This window comes from Lycorma delicatula, chromosome 1 (assembly GCF_047948215.1).
Source record: "Lycorma delicatula isolate Av1 chromosome 1, ASM4794821v1, whole genome shotgun sequence".
Taxonomy (NCBI): Eukaryota; Metazoa; Arthropoda; class Insecta; order Hemiptera; family Fulgoridae; genus Lycorma; species Lycorma delicatula.
The window spans coordinates 179,011,753-179,029,702 of NC_134455.1; the positions used below are offsets into that span (position 1 = coordinate 179,011,753).

At 30.9% G+C, this 17,950-nt stretch overlaps 1 protein-coding gene across 1 annotated transcript in view; it reads right to left on the minus strand.

Moving 5' to 3' along the window:
- The window catches only part of LOC142318226 (uncharacterized), a 165,527-nt gene that overhangs the window by 20,297 nt on the left and 127,280 nt on the right, over positions 1-17,950 (minus strand). The gene's annotated exons all lie outside the window — the stretch shown is intronic.

A 17,950-nucleotide genomic window follows, 5' to 3' on the forward strand; every position in this document is an offset into this window, starting at 1 on the left:
ATATAGATGTCAAAGAAAATCAGAAATAATGAGTAAACATGTATAATGCCTTATGTATATATATGTACACAGGTACCCAAATAATTGTTTGCCAGAGGTTTATTAGATAGGTATAGAATGATGGACATGTATTTTTGTTATATTACATGATAGTATGAATTGCCTTTTCTTACTAATTCAGAAAGAAGGGATACAAACTCCTATTCAGTCCCCATTGTAACTTGTTCATACAAGAAGAAATGAAGAAACTGAAGGAAAAAGTTGAGATAGTGAAACTATCGAAGAAAAAAATTTGTAAATAATGAGATTTGCTGATGATACAGTTATTAAGGCTGAAATCAAAAGTTATTCAGAAGAAATGTTGAATAGTTGGGAAGGAAATTCAGTTAGAAAATAAATAAATAGAAAAACAAAGGAATAAATTGTGGCAGAAAGGAGCATAGAGGAATTTGATATTAAGTTAGGAGAACACAACTTACCAAAAGTTGCAGATGAAGAATTATGTTATTTAGGAAGTAAAATTACAAAAATGTAGATGAAGCAAGGTAATAAGTAGCTGACATTTGCTGTGAAATCATTTGTGCAACAATAAATGTCTGCTAGTATCAAAAAGGGATCTAAGAATTAGAAAGAAATTCTTAGAAATGTTTGTTTGAACATAACTTTTTATAGCAGCACAAAACAGGCAATAGGAAAAGTACAAAGGCAAATAGAGACATTTGAAATGTGGTGTTACTGGAGGATGTCAAAAATTAGTTCAGCAGATAAAATTCAGAATGATGATCTTAAGATGAATATAAAAGGAGAGAAATTTCTGGCTGAATATTATTTACGAATGATAAGTTGGTGGGTGATATATTAACAACATAATATTGTAAAGCACATGTAGAGGGTAAAAACTGAAGATGAACAAGATGGTTGCAGTATATAAAACTGAGGATGACTGATATGAAACTGAGGATAATAACTGAGAAATGGATGTAGTAAATGTGTTGAAATTAAAAGATAAATACAGTACAAAAGAATTGAGAATAACTGTAAATCAGTCCAGTGATGATGCCTAAAAAAAAAAAAAAAATAGTGTAAATTATTATGTGTTAATAAAGTCTATTCCCAAAACTCTGGCTGTTGAAAGTAAACTGATTGTTACAGCAACACTCCACACGCCTAACAACCACCAGCAATCTATACTCCTGTTAAATCTTCATCTGCCATCCATTAGATTCAGTGCTGGTGAAGTTTTTGTGGAAAAAAATATGCGGAATTTAAAATGTGTTAAATTTGTTTCTTGTAACAAGGCCACAACATTCCTGAGATCAATTGACCATTGTGTCATCCTAATGGTAATAATGCTATTTATAGTTATAATAACAAAGACACACATTTTGCCTGTGTAATAAACTAATATACTATATTATACTAACACTACATTACACTACTATACTAATAACTATATTCTAACAGGAATTGTCAAACCAAATAATGCTATTATATTTTAGATCAGTTTTTCTGAAAGGAAATTTTTCTTACAGAACCTGTAACCACAATAACATCAGAAATTTATTATGCAACACTAAAGAAGATTTGGAAGTGAAGCCAAAACAAACAGAATGGGATGTTCATTATGAGTGATGTTCTTTTGTATGACAATGAAGGGCCGAACTCCACAAGTCTACCCAGAACTTATTCTTAAAAAGTTCACTAAGGAGATTTTTAACGATGCCTTAATGCCCTGACTTTGTGCTAAGTGACTATCACCTGTTCACCAAAATGATCTGGCTGACTATAACCAATGCTTTTAGGTTCTCATGAATGTGCTTATAAACTGGTTGAATTCAATGAAGGTGGATTTCTTTTACATGGACCTACAAAAGCTAGTGCCATGTTAGAGAAAGTGACTGAATGTTGGTGGCACCTTTAAAGAATTAATACATAGCTTAAGAAGGCAACTTAATCATACAATAAAACCATTTTTATATAATCTACTATTGTGCGTTCAGTTTTTGAATAGATACTTTACATGTTGACCACATCACTTTCAATGCATGTAAAGAAGAGAAGAGAAAATTGTGAACTAAACATCTCACCTAAAACTAGCAATGAGTAAATGATAATTAAAAGAGTGATAGTGCTATTATATGAAGTTTGGAGAAGCAAAAGAAAAAAGACTACCTCAAGAGAGTAAAGAAATTACTTCATAAAATATTAAAAACAAAAGTGAGCAAAGACCACTGGAGTTAAACCATCAAATATTATTTACAATATGCTAATTTGAAATCTTTTCAAATGTTATCACAAATCCATAAAGATGTTATAGAACAATGAAGATTATTAATTTTGTAATTATCTCCATATATTGAAATTAAGCTGTGGGTAAGTGTATTGTTTTTTCCACTCACCCTAAGAAATCTTTAATAATTTTTATTGGCTGCTTTTTTAAAGAATTTTTATTCAAAGATACTATCTAAATTTAAAATAGCATTCTATAAAATACGTGTAAGAATGCATAAAAATGTTAATAATGTGCTTTTTACAATTAACATTTTATTTTAGTGTATGAAAAATCAAATTTTAATTTATGTGATAAGTGACATATCAATTAAAAAAAATAAAATGAAAGTAATCAAGAATAAATCACTATATATTGTAAATATTTTATATTGTCATGTAAGTCAAATACCAGAACCAAAAATATACTTAACAAAACAGGATTGAAGGTATACTGTTGTTTAAATTAACTTTTTAGTAGATAAATGCAATATACAAAACACCTCATATCATTCTTTTTGTAAAATTCTCATGTTCAGTCTGGCAATGCCGTAGTATCTATCAACGACGCAAAGAGGATTAAAATCACAAATAGATGTAGTTCATGTCAACTAGCTGGTAAACAAGCTTTAAACCTGATTGGAGTGACTCTGTACAGATGTTTGCAGATATTTTTGTGATCTTTGTTCAGAACTGTCAGTAATAATGTATTTAGTGTTATTGATCAGCTTTTCTTTTCCTGGCGTTAATGAACTATAATAATTTCTGTCGCTGAAGGTGCTATAAAATTACTTATTTCAGATATTTGTATTTATTTGTGAAATGCTCATCGACTCTTGAAAAGAAATAATGCATTGTTTTATAAATGCAAGGTCCATATATTGAAGCATTTAGAATATGTATCAAAATTTGAAAGAGGTATGATTCATATGATCATGAAGAAATGTATAATCGAAAAGAACATTTTGCTCCCTCAACCTCAAAACAAAGGATTAATAGGTGGAAATTGAATTCTGTAGCTGTTCATCCACTCAGCATTATGTAAGAAAAGATGTAATAAAATAAAAGGTGTCCTAACAGAATAATTCAAAAGAAAAACATTGTTATTTAATTTCAAGTATTACAACTGCAGCAAAAGTTATACGTAACAAAGATATAATTGTGCAGCTAAATATTAGATGATTTTGAAGTTTTCTTATTTCTTAAAGAATATTGTTTTATTTATTATAAATTGTATTGAGAATTCAACATTTCAAGAGTTTCATCAACATTTCATTGGGAAGAAATCCCAAAGCTATCAAGAGAAGGAATGTAAGAGTTGTATTAGAGGACAGGTGAAGGTGCTAATAATTTGTAAATACTAAATAAGGTTTCAATGTAGTACAATTTTACAATATCTTAAATAACAGAATTGTAAATTTTTCATACATTCCAGACACCTCATTATATGAAAACAATATATTAAATGCCTACTTTAAAGATTTAAATGTGTTGACTTTTGTTCATTTGTGAAAAAATTAAAAACGTATAATATAGATTAAAATTTTCTTAAATAAAAAATTGAATATAGTTTGGTTATAAATTTTTACTTAATTGTTATTAGTATTATTAATTAGTGCTTATAATTTATTCATTAATGTGTCGCTTATAAAGTTTCTGAAAATAGAAAATTATGTCATGTGAATTTAGGAACATAAAAACAAATAATATATTTAAAAATAAGTTTGCTTATAGTTTTCTTATGTCACTTTTTTATATTCTTTATAATTTAGATCAACATTCTTTGCCTGACCTCATACAAATTTAAAAAAAATCTCTTCAGTTTTATTCAATCACAAAACAAGTTCTTACTAAAATATAGTATTTATGTTCTACTTCTGTATTTCTTACACATATCTAGAAAATGTAAAATTTCTAATTTGAATTAATTTCTTATATTTTACTATTCATTATTAAAAATATGCAAGTGATTAATATCATAAATATCATTATTTCACAGAATTAATTTCATTCATATTTATTTACATAGTAGGCTGACTGTATACTCACAGATACATTAGACTTGTCTTAAAAATTGGTAAAAGCAATAACTGTTTTGTTCTAATCACTTAACCACAATATCCAGCAATAACGGGACACTTTTCTTATCATTCCAAATATGGTTATTTATATTGCAGAAGTAATCTTTAGTTAGTCTAAAGTTTGAGGTTTGTGATTTTGTGTATTTTTTAAAAATAAAATTTCATAAAAATATTTCCAGGTTTGATAGGTCAGGGAACAAAGTTTTGAGTTAACACAATTCCTGGCGGGTCATGGGGAATTCAGGTCTTATTTGTATATATTCGGGCTTGATCATTCTGAAAATTGTCCGGAGTGCGAGGTGGAAGAGACCCCCCCCAACATGTTTTCTTTTTGTGTCCGTGATTCGCCATTGAGTGTAGAGAGATGCTTGGCAACCTGAGACGTGAGCACATGTTTCACCCTGAAGATACCCTACGAGTCCTACTACAGGGTTAGGCACAGTGTCCTCGGCTGAGTGCCTAGGGGGTCCCCCGAACGTGTGGGAGTTGCCTGGGTGTGATGAGGCCAGAGACACTCTTTTCGTGCGTCTGATGGTGGCTACTAACATTAAAACAACTATAAAAAATACGTCAAAGGTATTGCCTCCATACGTAGTATGTAGACTCTCCGCTAGGTGGCGGACATGTTGCGCTAAATTCAGTCTACTTAATCACGTAAGTTGCCGGTAATTGTTAATTATTGAATATCAGAAAATTTTAATTCGTTTCTTTGATATACATATAGTAATTAGGTTAATGCAGTTGTATTTGATTTCTCAGGTAATGTGATATACTGTTTCTATGATAGGCGATAAATATTTGATTATTCAAATTTATAGAATTAAATAAATACAATTAGTAAATAATAATAAGTAAATAAAAATAAAAATATAAATAAAATTAATCTATGCTTAGAAATTAAATTAAATACTCTGTAAATTAATTGACAACGGACTGTTTCTAGCGGGAGAGAGCGTAAAGTAAAGCTTTGCTTTTAGCGTGGAGGGAGCTGTGTAAAGCCGCCCGGCGCACCACCATTGGTCCGTTCTGCACCAATAACAGCTAAAATAAAAATGTGAGCACATGCAACAAACAAACAAACTAATACAGTATAATTTTTATAGAGAATGATTTTGGCGATATTTGTTCAGCAATAAATATTTGATTATTCAAATTTATTTATTTATCTGTCTATTTTGGCGGTATTTGTTGAGTTCTTTTTTTAAAATCATACCGAAACGGAAGAGACGTAATATTGGTAGAAAATCTACAGATTGGAGGCGAATGTCTACATCGCGTTTACATGAGACTACGGAAGAGCGTGAGGATCTATTCTATGATGCTGTACAAAATAGAACAGCCACTTTAAAGTTCGGATCTGCTTTTGAATATGATCCTCATTTGGATTATATTAATAGTAAAAATTTACAAACTGGTGCAATGATTAAAATATGAAATCATTGTTTTGCAACAAAATGGAAAGATGAAACAGCTGGCACGTGTTGTTCTGGTTGGGAAGTTTCACTTTCTATACTTAATGAGTTACCAGAACCAATCAACAGTTTAGATTTAGGATATCCCTTGACAAAACATTTTCTCGATAATGTTGTAAAATACAAAACTTTATTTCAGATTACTTTTTTTCAGTGCTAAACAAATTGTTGAAGGGAATTTTATGCCTACGTTTAAAATTCAAGGTCAAGTTTACAATCGCATAGAAAGTTTATTACCAGCACCTGGTGTCGATCATCAATTTTTACAAATTTACTTCCTTTCTGATGTTGATCAAACTTCTCTTCATACTAATATTGTTCCAAACTTGAAGAAGGAACTAATAACAGCACTCCAGCTAGTTTTGCTGGGACATAATAATTTGACCGAGAGTTTAAATGCAATATAAACAACACATCTTTGGGTAACGCGGAAGATTTTTAATTAATAATTCATGCTGATCGTGTACCTATTAATCACCATAGAGGTCGCTATAATGTTCCAACTACTAATGAAGTTGCTGTTTTACTGATCGATGAAGATAAAGGATCTAGAAATAAAATCTGACGTCGTGACGGTCAAATGCAATACGTGTCTGAGCTTCAACGCTCTTATGATTCTTTACAATATCCCCTTAAGTTTTTGAAGGGTGAAGATGGTTATTATCTAATTATTTCGCTAAATAATAATGAACAAAATAAAACAGTTTCCTGCATGCAATTTTATGCTTATCGACTTTTGGTTCGAGATAAGATAGACAGTAACATTATTACAGAAACTTATTAATCAATATTGTGTTGACATGATGGCCAAAAAGATCACTAAAAGATTAGCCTTTATTCGTAATAATAAAAAAAATTACGCGCTGATGATTACATTCATCATCGAGATACTGTGCAACAAGACACCAACTTTAATGCTAACAACATGGGTAAAAGTCATACTTTCCTTATCTTTCACTAGTTCACCACGGTATACGCATGAGAAACCTCAAGATGCTATGACATACGTGGGTAAACATGGACGTCCAGATTTATTTATAAATTTTACGTGTAGTTCTGAGTTCTGAATGGCTAGAAATAAAAAACGAACTATTCATTGGTCAAAAATCTACTGATAGAAACGATATAATATCCAGAATTTTCCATTTGAAAATGAAAAAACTCATAGCCCTTATTAACAAAAAAGAAGTATTTGGTTCGGTTAACTACTATTCGCTAAGTGTCCTGTGGCAAAAACAAGGCTTACCTCTCGTATATTGATACGGTTAGTAATTAGAATACGACCTGATGAAATTGATTTTATTATATCTGCTCAACTACCTGATAAAAATGTTGACCCATTATTATATGACATTGTTTGTAAATATATGTGTCAGGGACCATGTGGTAATATAAATAGGTTAACACCATGCATGATAAATGGAAAATGTTCAAAAAAGTATCCTCGAATGTACGTACATTTGCAACACTAAAACTGCAAATGACGGTTACCCGGCTTATCACAGGAGATGTCCAGAGGACGGTTGTACTACATTTTTAAGCTTGCAATGTAACATAATTGATATTTATAATAAATGGATCATCCCACATTGTCCACTATTATCACTTTGCTTTAATGCTCACATAAATGTTTAATTTTGCAACTCCGTGCAAGCGATTCGATATGTCTGTAAATATATTACCAAAGGTTCAGATCAAGCGACTTTTTCGGTTGAAAATCAAAGTGATGAATTGAATCAGTACAGTAATGGTAGATATATATGTACATCTGGGGCCGATTGGCGAGTTTTTGGCTTTCCAATACACCTACGTTATTCCACTACTGTTCAATTAGAAAATTATCAACGTATTTATTTCACTTAACAAAATCTCTTAACGATTCCTGTAAAGTTCACAGAAGACCACTCTTTATGCTTTTTTTGAGCTTTGTCAGTCCGATGACTTCACTAAGACACTGTTATATCCTGAAGTTCCTAGATATTATACCTATAATAATAACAAGTTTAGCAGAAGAAAGTGCAAAACTGACATCTAAGGATTTCCTGGAATCAAAAAGGATGCTGCTCTGGGTATAGTATATACAATTCATCCAAACCAAAGTGAATGCTCTCATCTTTGTATGTTATTGCATAATGTTAAAGGACCTACATCTTTTGCTTACTTGAAAACTGTTGATGGTGTGCTACACCAAACATAAAAAGCTGCTTGCATTGCACTTGGCTTATTGGAAAATTATAGTCACTGGAAAGACATGCTGGCTGATGCTTCTATCTGTCAGTGATCGCCTAAATTAAGAGAATTATTTGCAATTATATTAGTTTTTTGTCATCCTGACCAACTGAACGTATTGTGGGAAATGTTCCAAAAAGACTTTTGTAGAGATATTTTATATCAAATCCAACATCAGACCAATAATGTTGAGATTACAATTTCAGATGAAATATTGAATAGAGATCTCATTGAGATTGAAGATATTGATGTTACAATAAGTGAGAAATACTTAGCAATTTCGGTTTACCAACACCAACACGTGATAATCAAGAAGTTATTAATGCTTATGATACAATGTTAAGACTTTGTTTTGACATCGATGAACAGAAAGAATTTGTAAGTGTTAATCTTCATAAATAAGTACCAGATCAATGCCAGGCATTTGATGATAAAAATGACAGTGTTTCTAGCAACAACCCAGATTTTTTCATAGATGCTCCTAGAGGCACTGAGAAAACTTTCTTAATAAATCTGCTTCTTGTTCAAGTCACTCAACTAAAAACGTTGCAATCAGTGTAGCATCATCAGGAATAGCTGCTACACTTATAAATGGTGGGAGAACTGCACATTTGAGTTTTAAGTTACTGTTAAATGTTGCATGTGAGCTAGAATCTGTTCCATTCGTAAAAATGGCCCACTTGGATAAATTTTTCAACATGCTAAACTTATAGTGTGGGATGAATGCACAATGAGTGCTCACATTGAAGAAATTGATCAGTCAAATTGAGGTATTAGACCATAAGGTAAATTAATGGGTGGTACGTACAACTTTCATGTTTTCTGGAGACTTTTGGCAAACATTGCCCGTCATCACAAGAGGAACTAGGGTTGATGTTGTTCAGGCATGCCTTAAATCATCACCCTTACGGAAATTTGTCCTTGCTATTAACTTAAGAACTAGTATGAGTATTCATCTTGGGGGTGGCAATGGTAACTTTCCATTACAACTACAAAACATTGGAAATGGGACCCAATTGCAAATGAAACCCTCACAATGATGGTTACATTTCTGTCAATGAAAACATTGGTACCGTTGTGCATACAGTGGATGATCTCATTTCATTTATCCAGAAATTAGTAAGCTTTTACAAAAATCATATGAGTGACTTTGCGAAAGATCTATCATAAATTCTCAAAATATTTCTGCATTTGAAATTAATAATATGATTTTAGAAAAAGTTGAAGGGCAAAGCAAGGAATATTCATCAGTAGATTTTTTAATTAGAACTGAAGATGCAGTTCACTATTCTCCAGAATTGAATTCTCTTAATCCTGCAGGTTTTCCAGGTCTAGGACTTTCCAGACTTGATAATTTGTGGATACCGGTGTTCTTTGGTGGTTGGGTTTCAATTAACCACACATCTCAGGAATAGTCGAACTGAGGATGTACAAGCCTACATTTCATTTACACTCACACATATCATCCTCATTCATCCTCTGAAGAATTATCTAAACGGTAGTTACCGGAGGCTAAACAGGAAAGAAAGACTTGATAATTCGGAAAATCAATACATTCTGCTACCAGAAATCCAAAACAACAAAAAAAATATCATATACCCGGAAGTTCTATCAGTTTAATACTGTTAGAAAATGAGATAGCTACATTATAATCATTGGCAAAGCCGAGATGGGGGATGCTATATATATATATATACATAAAATAACATGTCGTAAGTGATCAACACCCAGCAAAAACTACTGAAGATAAATTAATGAAAATTTCCACTTTCTGCTTATGGTGTAAGTGTATAATAAGAAAATCCACTTTGAAATTTCAAGTTTAATGGGTTAAAATGGAGTACAAATGAAATTATTATTTTTTTAATTTCTCAGTGTCAGATGTAGATAAAAACTTAATTTTTGGTGTGTGTAATCTTAATATGAATATGTAAAAATTTATTTGTAAATTTTTTTTGAAATTCAGAGATTAAATGTTAATAGGATTTTTGATTTTTTTTAAACCCTGTTATTTTTTTAATTTCTTGGCAACAAATGAAGAAATCAACTTGATTTTTGGTGAGTGTAATTTTCATGTCAATAAAAAATTTCTAGATTTTTGAAATTTGACCTTCAAAGGGGATGAAGAAAAGTAAAAAATATGTTGAACAATGATTATAAGTTTTCCCAATCCTGACCATAGTAAAATATATATTCAGTAGATTTCAGCTTGCAAATACTCTTCAGGTAAATATTTAAAACCATTTTAGGGTTTATTTAATTCCGATTTTTAAGGGGTGGAAGGTATACGGTGCTGTGGCTCAACCAACATAGCCACTGACACCATTACTGTATATGTGACTGGCTTTATTAATCTCCAGTTACATGACTAAAGAACATAAAATAAAAGAATTGACCTCCACGTAGAAATGCAATTAACCATATAGCACAGGCAAAGCTGCCATGTGGAGTTAGTTAATATATACAGGTGATTCAAAGAAACGGGAAATTAAAAAAATTAAATAACGTTAATGAAAAAATTTTTTTTAGAAAATGAATTTTATTTCATGTAATTGTACAAATGTTGGCATTTTAGGATACATTTTAGTTTATTTTTTAAAGATGACATCTTCCAGGTGACCTCCTCTTCTACGTAAACACTCACGAAGTCTCTTCGTTAAATTGTTCATGATTTGAAGATAACATCTCAACTGGAATTTCCGCAATTGCTTCTCAGATCTTTGCCTTCAGTTCTTCCGTTGTAGCAGGTCTACTTTGGAACACTTTGCTTTTAAGGTGACCCCACAAAAAGTAATCGCAAGCTGAGAGATCAGGCGATCTGTCATTTCGTGAAATGACACGTTGTCCAAACAATCGGCGTACAGCTGCCATCGATATTCGTGCAGTATGTGACGTTGCTCCGTCTTGTTGAAACCAGGCTATGTTAAGAATTGGTGGAAATCTCTTTTGTTGTTCCACAACAAAGGTTTCAAGCATGGCTACGTAACGAGCCGACGTCCCTGTAATCGCAAGACCGTTGTCATCCTCAAAAAAATAAGGGCCTATAACACCGTAAGATGACATAGCACACCACACGGTTACTTTCTGGCTGTGCAACGGACGCTGGTATAGCTGCGTTGGATTTTCTTGTGCTCAGTATCTGAAATTTTGCTTGTTAACAAATCCACTGAGGTGGAAATGCGCTTCGTCTAACATCCGCAGTTCGTGAACAAACTCTTCGTTATCATTTATCTTCTGAAGCATTACATTACAGAATTGTGCTCGCACAACTGCATCGTTCGGTTTCAGTTCCTGGACGATCTGCAACTTGTATGGATGGTAACATTCTTCGACCACTTGAACTATGCAATTGTAAAGATGCTGAGAGACGGCGGATTGACCGATGTGGACTTCGTGTGACAGCATCTTGTAAACCTTGAACATTCTGTGGTGTACAGACGGTTCGCTCACGGCCTGAATATTTCTTTTTCATTGCCGAACCAGTTTCCTCAAAATTAGATATCCATGTTTTAATTGCATGTGCTGATGGAACACGGTCGTGCCGTCCCAGATTAAAATTACGGTGAAATTCTCTACGCGCTCCCTCCACAGTCATTGTTTTTGTAAAACGCTTTGATAGCAAATGCACGTTGCGCACCACTCCAAGGATCCATGACAACTAAATGGCAGGTTCGATTAGAGAGGCTGGCGCCACTTATCAAGTGGTACCAATTGCCGACGGCTACCAACACAACTTTCAAAATTTCCCGTTTCTTTGAATCACTTTGTATATATATTCAATGTAAGAAAAAATATTTTTTTTTTCCTGAATCTACTCATAATAATTATTTAAAAACCAAAATATTCATTCAATTTTTATTATTTTTTAAACAATTTTATCTGTTTTCGCTTTATGATTTATTTTAATAATTGTTTAGCATAGCACTACCTTTGTATTACAATGATTAATTTTATTGCTAATTAAAATGTAGGTGAGCCAAGGAAAAAATCTTTAATGCTGCCCATTCTGCATTTTAATGTTAGAAAAGGAATTTGCAGAAATGACCTAAGTAACAAGTAACTACTTATATTAAAGAGCTTAAGATAAGGCTGTCTATAATATAAGACTAGGCACTGCATTTTACCTCTTAAAATTTCTATAAACATTTTCTTGAAATTTTTCATGAAATCCACTAAATAATAGAATTATATTGATAATGTATTATTACATTATAAACTCCAATGCAAAATAATTCTTTAAAACATCTCTATACGTCATGCAAATTTTTCTTTAAAACTGTTTTCTTCAGTTATTTGGAAAAAACCTACAAGAACACTAGATGTTTCTCTACAAAAGACTATTTATGAAGCCGCTTTTAGTGGCTTCATAAAAAACGTCAAAAATACATTGCCCTGTTACATGATGAGGTATTGATTTACAAAAAAATGTATTTTCTTTGATTGATCTATGCTTATCGCATTCATATCTTACAAAACATAAGAATTGAGAGATATTTGCCATAACTATGGTTTCATAAAATTGAATAGTAAAAAATTCACTTGAACTCACTTATTGAATTATCTGCAAACATCGGCAGTCATGTCATCGATTCGTCTTGATACTGTGTCGTTAGAAAGCGGAATTTTTTTGTTTCTTCCATGCTTATTAAAACAGTGATCTTATCATCAATTTCAGCAGGCAATATGAGGTTTTCTGCGATTGTGTGGTGTTTGGACATCTTAGCTACTCTTAATGCTATAATTAAGTCAGGATACTTTATGAGCACTTTCATCAGCGTGGCTTGATTTACAAGTAGCTTGTTGATTTCTCAGAGAATGTAACTTTCTTTCAAAAAATTTCAAGGGTTTGATTTTAGGTTCTGGATGCTTAGTTTACAAGTGTTGAATTAATTCTGATGGCTTCCTGCTTTCATTGGAGAGCACTTCAAAGCAAATAACGCACTGTGACTTTCCATCCAATGAGATAAAACCATAATTTAAATAATTGTCATTCTACAATCTTGTTTTTTTACCAATCAGTTCAGTGGATATTGATAGCTCATTTCGTTTTTTCAAAAATTTATTCATTTTGCATAAGAATTTAATTGAAATAAAAATCAGTTTCACTGTCTGATCACACACTAAAAAACTGAAATCTCTATTATTTTCAATGAAACTACATCTTTAAAAACTTAAGTAAAGGTACCAGATGCACACTTCGCACTTGAAACTAAACTGACGTTCTGCAATCCGTAACGCCACTTTTCTACTGTACAAAAGTATTATATTTGTGTTCGAACACGACAATTTGACAGCGAATATTAAACAAGAAGACCAGATTACAAGGAGCACATACACATCAAATTGGAACTGTAAATTGCTCATGTTTGTACACTTCATACATGCAGCTCATACCTGTTACTATCAGCAGAGCAATAGTTTTATCAAGGTTTCATTGGCTGGGGTTGGAAGGTTCAAATATTTTACATATATATTCATTCATTATACATGATTTTACTTTTTGGGACTGGTGGAGCTAAAAAGGTTGAGAATCACTGTAGAAATAGATTACAAATTTCCTAAATTTAATCATTGTGTGTTCTTTTAACCCAATAACCTGGTACAGTAAAATTCTTTTATAATTTTTAATAATTTATAATTATTAATTTTGTTTGCTTTCCAGCAAGGTTTTGTTGGTGATCTTGGGAGCCTTCTTTGTGAGATTTATAACATAATTTCTTTACAAATGTGTGGCCTTCATTAGATATTTGTATCATGCATGATAACGTTTTTGCAGAATACTTTATGCTTATGCTTTATTAGACAATTTTGTTTAATTATGATAATAATTTTTATTTTTCTAATACTATTGGGTATTACACCAATGTTGGCTAATTGGTATCTTCTTGTTTCATTGGGAACAATGTCAAATTCCAAAATGTATTTTTAATACTTACTAAGAAATTATTAAAATTACATTACTTTAAAGTAATATTTAAATAAAAGTAAAGTATAGTTTAATAATGCATTGTTATAATATAACAATGTATTTAATTTATATGTTTATTTTTATTTATTTATTCCATGCACGACATAAAGGAATTAATTTTGGTTTTCAGATTTCAACAGAAATATCCATTTACCCCATCCCCGAATCCATTTTGACAAGTTTCGGCGTGATGTCTGTACATTTGTTTGTATCTCACATAACTTAAAAACGATTAGCCACAGGGATGTTGAAATTTAGGATTTAGGACTGTTGTACCATCTAGTTGTGCAACTCTCCTTTTGATTGCAATCAGCTGAACCAAAAGTGTCCAAAAAAGCCCAAAATCCAAAAAAGATCTGGATTTTGGACTTTTTCTTAACTGCAGTAATAAGCCCTCATTGAGAGCTTTTTAACAATATATCATAAGTGGTATTTAATTTCATTGGTTTCCGAGTTATAGTCAAATGAAATAGTTGGGTCTTATAAGGGGAAGGCATATCGGTTCTAATCAAAATTCATCTCCCTTTTTTTTAACTTTTTTTTTAATTTAGATATATTGATTTATTAATAATTATTAACTTCTGATTGTAAAAAAAACTTACAATAAATAATAATTCAATAATAACAATAAAAAAATATCAGAAGTTATTAATGAAATAAAATTTTATGTACTTTTCATTTTTTTTAAATGTGTATATGTAATTTAATAGGTGTTCAAGGAAGTCATGTAGTGTCTACATCAGATTTTTTCTTTTAATTTATTTCCTAGCAAGTCATTTTGCACAATTCTAATATAAAACAAGTCAAAGTTTTTTACTTTGAACTTTACTTTGGTTGAGGTGTGGCCATGAAAAGAAACTGGCACATACATGAGTTCAAAGTTTCACTAAGTATTCAAAAATTATACTGAGTACATTTTACATTTATAATAAATAGATAATACAAAATTATTTTTTTTAAGATTTTATTTGTAATTCATGATTATGAATTATAAATAATTCTAATTCTTTTTAAACTTTAAATCCTGTCCATAAAATCACCTTTAATATAATTTATTCTAAATTATTTATAACTACCAAAGGTATTATAGGACATCTTAGTGCTTAAAATATAATTTCATCTACATTCAAAAAATAATAAGTATTACTCATTTTTAATAATTAGGTAGTATTAAAATAAAATAAAAATTTCTTCTGAGATAGAATATCAGTCTTCTTTGGTTAAATTTTGAAGCCAAAAAACTGCCTACACCTTTTCCTTGGGTCTATTCATGCAGGAAAGAGATTTGAGAGTTCTGAAGAACTCAACAGATTAGAAAACAATCTCAACATTGTTGACTGATGATTATTTTGTTGATGGACTCGTGCACCACATCCTCAATTTCAATGAATTTCAGAGAAATCTCAGTCGTCTTGGATGCATTGTCATTTATTGAAGTAAACCCCAAATTCAGAAAAACACAAAAAAATGATAAACCATAACTAAAACTAACAAAATTAAAACTAAAAGGAAAGTACTAATTAAAAAAAAACTAATTTAGTAGTATAAAATCAAAACATCAAAGAAAAATAAATAGTAAAAAAAAAACCATGCAAAAGGCTTAATATTGGTACTCATTCTCTGAGGGTGAGTCTGAATTAGTTTCTGGATTTAATATATAATATATTCTGGAATACATCAGTGTAGATCTTCTAGATTTTCTTTGTTATCTGAGTATAGAAATATAATAAATATAAGATTTTTGTGTTCTTTTATTTTTTGGTGGTGATAGTATAAGTTTTTTTATGCATTTTGTGTTTAGTATTGTATAGTATTTGTTTTAGTTTTTGTTAATATTTGTTTATATTGTACATGTTTTTAGTTTTTTTGAAGAATTTATGATCTTTTGTAAGTTTTACTTTTTGTTGTTAGGCAGAAAAATAGATTTTTTTTTGTTTTTCTTGGCATGTTCTTACAGCCAAGGATAATGGGTTTTGTCAAAAGTAGTTTATATGAGGAAACAGTTGTCTTATAGTGGTATAATAGAATATATACTTCCTTCATCCACCTTTAATATTTCTTGTCTCAATTTTTAATAATAAAATTGGGCAAAAATCAACTTTTAGAAGAATTGTTGAATAGCATTGTTTAGTTCTGATAAAGAAACTGATGATTAAAAGAAAAGAACTACAATGACACTAAATTAATAGTGAAACAAAAATGAAAGTTAAATATAAAAGTTTTAAGGAATATTCTTATGAAATTTCACTGTTCTAATTTTAATGCACCTGGTTGTGATGTGTAGGTGAATGAGTGAGAAGTTTTACTTTTACATACTTATAGTTATTATGCATAAATATATTGCTGTGTAAAATGTAACAGAATATTGATGCTCCTTCAGAGATTCATAAAAAGTATATAAAAATGAACTGTAGATATTTGTTTAGTGTCAATAAATAAGAATCATATGAAATCATACATAATAAAACAGAACTTAATTAAGTACTCTAACATTACCAGGTGTTTATATTTGAAAATGTAACTTTTTTAATGCCATGTTGTCATTATTGTAATCACTACAATTTAATTTATACACTCTAGGTTGCTGTATTTGTAGTTAGTTTTTTGCTTGATCTTGTGTTGTTTGTTGTTTTAAAAGCAACTCAGTAATATTTTTTCCTAAAAATCAGTTAAATTTTAGGACTACTGCTTGGAGAATGTTAGCATTCTGTTCCTTCTGAAATTAGGTATGTTTTTATTTTACCTTTCATACAACATGTTTTTATATAAATGTGGTTAGGTAGCCATAAATCAGTATTATATTATTTTGTTAAGTTATTAAATTACTTCTTGGCTACATTAGGATAATAACTACATCAGCCAGACATACAAAGAAAATGTACATGCACTATGTACATCAAAATTAATTATTGCAAATCATTAAATCTAAACAGTGTGTGTGCATGTGCATACATACCACTCTCTCTCTCTCTCTCTCTCTCTCTCTCTCTCACACACACACACACACACACACACACACAAATGTGTGTGCACCCCCCCACACACACTCACACACAAAGAAGTTAGGCACAACATGAACATTTTATATATTACATATAAGAATCAATACTTCAATGTACCTGCACAATATGAGATTTACCAACATACTAAATTTGACAACGTAACCACTAGATGAATAGACACAATAGAAATCACACATCATCTTACATCCTACTGAAGCAGTTGCATTATTACTTAAAAATCAGTGCCATTAATAAGTACAGTATCAATTATCCTGGTATGTTAGAGAACTTTGTGTTTTTTCAGGTTGAAAATTCAGAAGGGCCTAATTTTTTAATAGAATGAACCCTTTCTACATCATGCAGAAATTGTGCGGACTGCACTTGACAGGTTTTCTAATGGCTAGAATAGGCAGAGAAACTCCCATCGTTGACCACACTAAAGTTTCAGTTTGATGGCGATGGATTTTTTCTTTTGGGGCTACGTAAAAGACATTGTATATAAAGAAAAAACCCATTCACTTGACCACCTGCACCAAAGAATGCAGCTGTGGAAGCAATTCTTACAGACATGTTCATCAGAGTGTGGAATGAGGCGGATTATTGATTTGATGTCTGCAGGGCTATAAATGGTTTTCATATAGATTTACATTAAGAAGTAAAAAAAAAAAAAAAAATAGATTTTATACTTTCATGTAATAAAAAAATATACATTTGTAATTCTGAACATGCTAAATTTAATTTAAAACTGCAGAGTTCTTTTTCAGACCAGGTGTAATAACAGTTTCCAGTTTTGATGAGCACATTCTAACAAAAAATACCTAAAACTAGACCAAAACTAAATACTAAAAAACAAAATCTTACAGCCAATATCACAGCTAAAATTTCACTAAAAACACCCTTAAAACTAATATTACAGTCAAAATCTTAAAA